The following is a 9138-nucleotide window of genomic DNA, read 5'->3' as shown; positions in this document are numbered from 1 at the left end:
TACGTGTCTGAAGAGAAGCTGTCGTGCAGTCATCAATGAAATGTGGCTCTAATTTACTCACTAATCGATACACACGATCTCCCATATTAACTACCATAGCTGGAGCATACTTGGCCAACGATTAAACCAAAGACTATACTCTCAAACACTCATGGTCCCCTGTCTAAGGTTCAGGAACTTATTAGCTTGGGCCCGTCGAATCTCTAGAGGCAAATAATGCCCAAAAAAAGCATTTGTGAACTCTTTCCACACGGGTGGGGGTGCATTAACCCCTCTAGAAGACATCTAAGTATCATACCAGTGAACAACAACATCTCATAATCTATAGGATTCCAACTCCACTGACTCCATGTATGAAGCATGGATCACCTGCAACGTCCTCAACATCTTATCTATAAAGTTCTGCGGGTCCTCATCTGGTTTCGACCCAAAGAATTTTGGAGGATCTAAATTAATAAAATCCCAAAATCTAGAACTAACAGCCCTGTCACCATAACCTGTACCCTAACACTGAGCCTGAGCAGTTACCAACTGAGTCAACAGCTGAATGGCCTCTCGCATCTATTGGCCTGAGGCTTCATGTGGAGGAACTGGGGGTGTTGGAGCTGGAGCTGGGGCTCCTCTATGCTCCTCTTGAGTGGGCGGAGTGTGAGAGGTCTGGGATGGAACCTCATTTTGGGACTCGCCCTCCTCAATATCTACAAGCGGTACCCATCCAGTTCTCCTACCTGCCACTAACTTGCCCTTCTAGGCCGCTAAAGCTTTTTTTTATCACAGGCATTACTGAAATCATAACATACTGTCAGGAAAAATGGAATCCTCATAACATGGCTTTATCGCACGATTTAAGATGAGAAAGAAAGGGAACTTTCCTAAATGCCCTACAGCCTTATGTTTATAAGTGTGGTGCACTACACATCATAAACAAGGCTCTGCGAGACACGACTTATAGACAACCCTAGGACGCCACTACTCTGATACCAAATTTGTCACGACCCAAACTAAAGGGCCATAACGGGCACCCGGACTCTATCTGTCGAGCACCACTAACATACCTTCCTGATATAGTCATAAGAAAGATAAAAATCTTTTAAGTCATATAAGAGATATTCTGACAAGGAATGAGCCCATAAAAGTATATTAAACAACCAAACGGGACATAACTGCACAATAGCATATAGATTGTGTCTAACCATACCATGACTGTCTACAAGCCTCTACTGGATCATCTATCATAAAGAATTCAAGACAGGGCCCTGACATTCCTGTATATACACAAAATAATGACATACCAACACTCGACAGCAATTTCGGAACAAGAGGAGTGCTCCTACATCAGCTGAACTACAACCTACTATAGCGGATCATCAATCTATCTTTCTGCACCTGCGGCCATGAAACGCAGAGCCCCAAGAAAGGGATGTCAGTACGAACAATGTACTGAGTATATAAGGCATGATAGTAATAAGGAAGAGACATAAGATAATATAGGAGATCATAAGACGTAATAAATGTAATCTGTATGTCTGACCTACCTCTGTAGACCAATGATGTACATAAATGTTGTGCATGCACGCATGAGGTCACACACACACACACACACACACACACATATATATATATATATAATGCCTATCAAGCCACCGTGGGCATCCCATTGTATTGTGTCGGCCGGCATCATCATCATCATCATATGACCAGCTAATCAGGTGGTAGTGCGTGTGTATATATATATATATATATATAACACGATCAAGGGTGTAATACTCTTTGTAGTAGCGGTCCTTATATATCGTATTAACAATCGAAATATGGTCGAAAGAAAAAATCTCTATTTGATAGGGCTTCTTCCTATACCTATGAATTCCATTGGACCCGAAATGATACATTGGAAGAATCCGTTAGGTCTTCTAATATCAATAGGTTGATTGTTCTCGTATCTTCCCAAAGGAAAAAAGATCTACCGAGTTGTTTCTGAATCCGAAATAGAGTACTTGGGTTCTCCCAATAACTAAAAAGTGTAGCATGCTGAATATAACTGGGGTTCGCGTTGGTGGAGGAAGCTGGATCGGAAAAACGAGGGATTCTAGTTGTAAGATATCTAATGAAACCGTCGACTGGAATTGAGATCTTATTCAAAGAGAAAGATCTCAAATATCTGGAGTTTCTTTTTGTATATTATATGGATGATCCGATCCGCAAGGAACATGATTGGGAATTGTTTGATCGTCTTTCTCTGAGTGATAAGGAGAGAAAAAAAATTGGGTCAAAAGAAAATGCCATTTTGAGTTTTATCAACAATTTGCTTGTGTAGGCGGCGATCCGGTATTTTCTGAATCCTTATGTAAGGAATTACAAAAGAAATTCTTTCAACAAAGATGTGAATTAGGAAGGATTGTGTCACGACCCAACCTGAGGGCCGCGACGAGCACCCGGTGCTAGCCCACCCGGGCACCCCTTAACGCACTTTACATTACATTCTAGGTGAGCCACATAATTATATCATACTTTTCATTCATCATCATTCTAATCTCATCGGGCAACAACATATCTATATCATCAATAACATCTATGCCCACATAAATGTACATGCACCGACAAGGCCGAACATATCTAACCATATACACAATGTCTACGAGCCACTAGGAAGGGTACATCATATCATAACATATGGGTGGGACAGGACCCCGCCGTGTCCATAAATATGTACACAAAAGAATCTATACCAAAAGCTGTAGCTCCGAATGAAGTGGAGCTCTGCTATGTAGTCCCTGAGAAAATACGGCTATGGATCGAGTCTATCTCCCTGGCCACCTGTGGGCATGACGCAGCGTCCACAACCAAAAGGACGTCAGTACGAAGAATGTACTGAGTATGTAAAGCATGATCAATATCAATATAGAAGCATAATGGATAACATATGAAATATCACAAGATGGGAGATAATAGCATCATCATCATAGCACTTACCTGCTTTCCATAGGGACGTTCCATTTCTATTGCGTATTCGCGTACATACATTCATATTCTTGCTTATTTACCTTTTGTATCTATTTTCGTATTCGTATTCGTAACTCCTTTCATGCTCATGCTCATATCACATACATAGCCCTTACATGGTCTTAACATATTCGTACTCTAATTGATGTTATATACACAGCGTAGTCGTACTCATATAGATGTCATATACATAGAATTCACATAGCGTACCCGACCACGAAGGTTCGGTGTTTCACGTACCTGGCCCTACCAAGGCTCAGTGCCTGGCCCTACCAAGGCTCAGGGTTGTTCGTACCTGGCCCTACCAAGGCTCAATGTTATTTGTACCCAACTGCAGTGGTGTGAGCGCGCGCGCGTCGTCATATAGATATACATGTATACATACTTACTATATTCTACTCGGCCATATAAGCTCGGGGTTCATAATAGCCTCTCATGGGCACACACACATATAAGCTCGTATCTAACTTTAGCCTTTTTACTATCGTCATTCATTACCTTCTATCCTTGGGGTATTATCATCATATAAGGAACTTAGCACAATCATATCATTTGAGCATCATTAGCTTAATAGCTTCTCGAGCTAGGATCATTAGAGTGTATCATGAACTCACAAGAGGATGAACATTTGGCCAAAGAACCATGCCTTATGAAAGAAGGGTTAGCCTTACATACCTTTCCGTGCAACTATTATATCACTTGTGCGTTCCTCTTCAAGGCTCACGTTTCTACCTTCATTGAGGTGCATACTCATATTAGATGATGGATAGCATTTAGCATTCATGACTAATTCTAGAGAAAATCGGATAGCATCTACTTTATTTATACGACTTTCCTCGTACTACATATCAACTCCCAAACATCAATAATAACGTTCACAATGTCCTCACAATAGCCTTTAGTTATCTACATTACTCTTACTTCACAATTCACTTCAACTTTCCATATCCATGGTCATAACTTGACAATACGTTCATTCACATACAATGTCGTTTCCCACACTCTCAATAGCATTTGTAACATGATCATATTCATAATGTATCAAGAATCATAATTCATTCCAACATCTATTCAAAAGTGATACTATTCACACATTCATGACCCATTTCTTATTCCCTTATGTAATCCAAGTGTTTCAACTTCCTAATACTTTAAACAACATGGAAACATCATAAAACTTACCTTAGATGATGTTGGATTGAACCTCGGGTGCAAATATCTCTCTTGGGCAAAACCCTAGATTTTCCCTCACTTGGATTCTTGCTTTGGATGAACTTTAATGAGTTTCTTATACTTGATTCACTTGGTTTGATGAAGTTGATCACTAATTCTCTTGAAAACTTGTGGGAGAAATGTGGAGAGATGTTTTTGAGAGAAGGGAAGTGATAATGAAAATGAAATAAAATAAAACTTGAACCCTTATTAAATACACAAATCTGTCCCGATCAGAATATACGGACCAACATACGGTCCGTATAATTTTCACGGGCCGTATGTCTGGACCGTATATTTGGTCTAGTGAGGTATGCCATTCTGGTCTGAACCTACGGCTGGACATACGGTCCGTATATTTTATACGGCCAGTATGTCTGGCCGTATGATGCCTAGTGGTTCCGATCTTGTTCTCGTCGACTCGTTTGATCTCCAATCCTTATGGAACCTTCTTGGCACTTGTCTAAAACCTCAATACCAATCTAAGGGATGTTATAACTCTTCTTCATAATATCTTTAAGTTGTCATCAACTTACTACTCATAAATCCTTTCCGATACTTATCGTATATATGGCCTTCTCTTGGCAACTTTCTCGTCTAACATCGAATGTCTTTCAAATGTTATTTATAATCATCGAATGCTATTTCTTACCTATTGAAACATCGTATACTTCGTGCTCTTCATTAGCTTACTCCTTTGTGCACTAATGGAAAATTTTCCGAGGTGTAACAGATTGGTCGACGAAATATGAACCGAAGACTTAACCTTGATATACCCCAGAACAATACATTTTTGTTGCCACGAGATATATTGGCAGCCGCCGATCATTTGATTGGGCTGAAATTTGGAATGGGTGCACTTGATGATATGAATCATTTGAAAAATAAACGTATTCGTTCTGTAGCAGATCTTTTACAAGATCAATTTGGATTGGCTTTGGTTCGTTTAGAAAATGTGGTTCGGGGGACTATATGTGGAGCAATTCGGCGTAAATTGATACCGACACCTCAGAATTTGGTAACCTCAACTCCATTAACAACTACTTATGAATCCTTTTTCGGTTTACACCCATTATCTCAAGTTTTGGATCGAACTAATCCATTGACACAAATAGGTCATGGGAGAAAATTAAGTTATTTTGGCCCTGGAGGACGACAGGGCGCCTTGCTAGTTTTCGGATACGAGATATCCATCCTAGTCACTATGGACGTATTTGCCCAATTGACACATCTAAAGGAATCAATGTTGGACTTATTGGATCCTTAGCAATTCATGCGAGGATTGGTCATTGGGGATCTCTAGAAAGCCCTTTTTATGAAATTTCGAGAGGTCAACGGGGTACGGATGCTTTATTTATCACCAGGTAGAGATGAATACTATATGGTAGCGGCGAGGAAATTATTTAGCCTTAAATCGGGATATTCAGGAAGAACAGGTTGTTTCAGCTCGATACCGTCAAGAATTCTTGACTATTGCATAGGAAAAGGTTCATCTTCGAAGTATTTTTCCTTTTCAATATTTTTCTATTGGAGCTTCCCTCATTCCTTTTATCGAACATATTGATGCGAATTGAGCTTTAATGAGTTCTAAAATGCAACGTCAAGCAGTTCCTCTTTCTCTCTCCAAGAAATGCATTATTGGAACTGGGTTGGAACGACAAGCAGCTCTAGATTCGGGGGCTCTTGCTATAGCCGAACGCGAGGGAAGGGTCGTTTATACCAATACTGATAAGATTCTTTTATCAGATAATGGAGATATTCTAAGCATTCCATTAGTTATATATCAACGTTCCAATAAAAATACTTGTATGCATCAAAAACTCCAGGTTCCTCGGGGTAAATGCATTAAAAAGGGACAAATTTTAGCGGATGGTGCTGCTACGGTTGGTGGTGAACTTGCTTTGGGGAAAAACCTATTAGTAGCTTATATGCCGTGGGAGGGTTACAATTCTGAGGATGCAGTACTTATTAGCGAGCGTTTGGTATATGAAGATGTTTATATTTCTTTTCACATACAGAAATATGAAATTCAGACTCATGTGACAAGTCAAGGCCCTGAAAAAGTAACTAATGAAATACCGCATTTAAAAGCCCATTTACTCCGCAATTTAGACAAAAATGGAATTGTGATGTTGGGATCTTAGGTAGAGATGGGTGATATTTTAGTCGGTAAATTAACACCCCAGGTCGTGAAAGAATCGTCGTATGCCCCAGAAGATAGATTGTTACGAGCTATACTTGGTATTCAGGTATCTACTTCAAAAGAAACTTGTCTAAAATTACCTATAGGCGGCAGGGGCCGGGTTATTGATGTGAGGTGGATCCAGAAAAGGGGTGGTTCTAGTTATAATCCCAAAACAATTCGTGTATATATTTCACAGAAACGTGAAATCAAAGTAGGCGATAAAGTAGCTGGAAGACACGGAAATAAAGGTATCATATTCAAAAAATTTCCTAGACAAGATATGCCTTATTTACAAGATGGAAGATCCGTTGATATGGTCTTTAACCCATTAGGAGTACCTTCACGAATGAATGTAGAACAGATATTTGAATGTTCACTAGGGTTAGCAGGGAGTCTGCTAGACAGACATTATCGAATAGCACCTTTTGATGAGAGATATGAACAAGAAGCTCCGAGAAAATTAGTGTTTTCTGAATTATATGAAGCCAGTAAGCAAAGAGCGAATCCATGGGTATTTGAACCCAAATATCCAGGAAAAAGCAGAATATTTGATGGAAGGACGGGGAATCCTTTTGAATAACCCGTTATAATAGGAAAGCCTTATATTTTGAAATTAATTCATCAAGTTGATGATAAAATCCATGGGCATTCCGAGTGGACGTTATGCGCTTGTTACACAACAACCTTAGAGGAAGAGCCAAACGGGGGGACGGCGGGTAGGCGAAATGGAGGTTTGGGCTCTAGAGGGGTTTGGTGTTGCTCATATTTTACAAGAGATGCTTACTTATAAATCTGATCATATTAGAGCTCGCCAAGAAGTACTTGGTACCACTATCATTGGAGGAACAATACCTAAACCAGAAGATGCTCCAGAATCTTTTCGATTACTTGTTCGAGAACTACGATCTTTGGCTCTGGAACTGAATCATTTCCTTGTATCTGAGAAGAATTTCCAGATTCATAGGAAGGAAGTTTAATCGGAATGAATAATAATTTTTCTTCTATGATCGATCGATATAAACATCAGTAGCTCCGAATTGGATCAGTTTCTCCTCAACAAATAAGTGCTTGGGCCACTAAAATCCTGCCTAATGGAGAGATAGTTGGAGAGGTAACAAAACCCTATACTTTTCATTACAAAAATAATAAACCGGAAAAAGATGGATTATTTTGTGAAAGAATTTTTGGTCCTATAAAAAGCGGAATTTGTGCTTGTGGAAATTATTGAGTAATCGGAGATGAAAAAGAAGACCTGAAATTTTGTGAACAATGCGGAGTCGAATTTGTTGATTCTCGGATATGAAGGTATCAAATGGGCTATATCAAACTCGCATGCCCAGTAACCCATGTGTGGTATTTAAAATGACTTCCTAGTTATATTGCGAATCTTTTAGATAAACCTCTTAAAGAATTAGAAGGCCTAGTATCGCAATGTGTGATTTGATCAAAATTCGATTTTCTGAGACTCGAAAGGAGAAACTGTCATCCCAGTCAATCCAATTGGGATGCCGTGGACCTGACATGTCACTTGGAAAGAGTAACATGAAGCTCAAAATTGGGGTGTAGTCAATACCCTGGGATCCTCTTCCTTTCGAACTACAAACATGGGAATTGTTGAAATAGCTCTTTGATTGAAAGAGGATGATTCCTACAATACATTACTCCAGTCGAGTCCAATGGAATTTCAAATTTTATTTTGTTCAAAACGTGTTGCGGAACGATCTAGAAAGCAATTGATATTGATACGATTTGTTTCCTTAACTCAATTAGTAGGACCCTTAGAGTCCACTCCTTCCCCACACTACGAGTGAAAGGGAAAAAGTAAAGACTACCATTAAAGCGACCAAGCAAGACTTACTATATCCATATGAAATATGTCCCCTATCTCTATAAATATAAAGGAATTGTTCCATTATTCCTCACTAATAATAGTGGAATCAATGGCGCAGTCAAAAAGAACAAAGACTATTAATAAACCAATCCAATAAATTCGCTCATTTTAGAAGAAATTCCTATATGATTTCTAATCGGGAAAGATTAAACACAAGCAAAATCCGCAGTAACATCTCAAGGGAATGTTACTAATGGAACATGTAGGAATAATAGGTCCTATTCTTTTTTTGTTGACCCTTATTTCAAGAATTGTTTGATTGTCTTTCTCTGAGGAAGAGTCGAAATAGAATCAACTTGAATTCGGGACCGCTATTCGAAATCTTAGTGAAACACTAGATTTCTTATCTCATGTCACTTTTCGTGAAAAAATACCAATTGAAGTGGAGGGTTTCTTCAAACAACAAGGGGCTCGGGTCAACTATTCAATCAAATGATATTGAGCATGTTTCCCATCTTTTCTTGAGAAACAAGTGGGCTATTTCTTTGCAAAACTGTGCTCAATTTCGTGTGTGGCAATTCCGGCAAGATCTCTTCGTTAGTTGGGGGAAGAATCCGCCCGAATCGCATTTTTTGAGGAACGTATCGAGAGAGAATTGGATTTGGTTAGACAATGTGTGGTTGGTAAACAAGGATCGGTTTTTTTAGCAAGGTACGAATGTATCGTCATATATATATATATATATATATATATATATATATATATATATATATATATATATAGCGCTTGAGGGGTCTCGGGTACGTATATGCATATGTATATATATAATGCAATGCAATGCATAAAACAGGATAGGAGTACAAGTGACTCTAGAGACCATCTTTTGGATCTAAAGAAAAACTTTCTGAAG

General features: G+C 39.1%; 1 pseudogene; it reads left to right on the top strand.

The window, feature by feature from the left end:
* Nucleotides 1-2104: 2104 nt before the first annotated feature.
* On the top strand, nucleotides 2105-7374 carry LOC132061871 (DNA-directed RNA polymerase subunit beta-like; annotated as a pseudogene).
* The last annotated feature ends 1764 nt before the right edge of the window (nucleotides 7375-9138 follow it).

Source organism: Lycium ferocissimum, chromosome 7 (assembly GCF_029784015.1).
Source record: "Lycium ferocissimum isolate CSIRO_LF1 chromosome 7, AGI_CSIRO_Lferr_CH_V1, whole genome shotgun sequence".
NCBI classification, from domain to species: Eukaryota; Viridiplantae; Streptophyta; class Magnoliopsida; order Solanales; family Solanaceae; genus Lycium; species Lycium ferocissimum.
The sequence above is the reverse complement of the archived record's forward strand: the minus strand, read 5'-3'. Positions and strand labels throughout refer to the sequence as shown.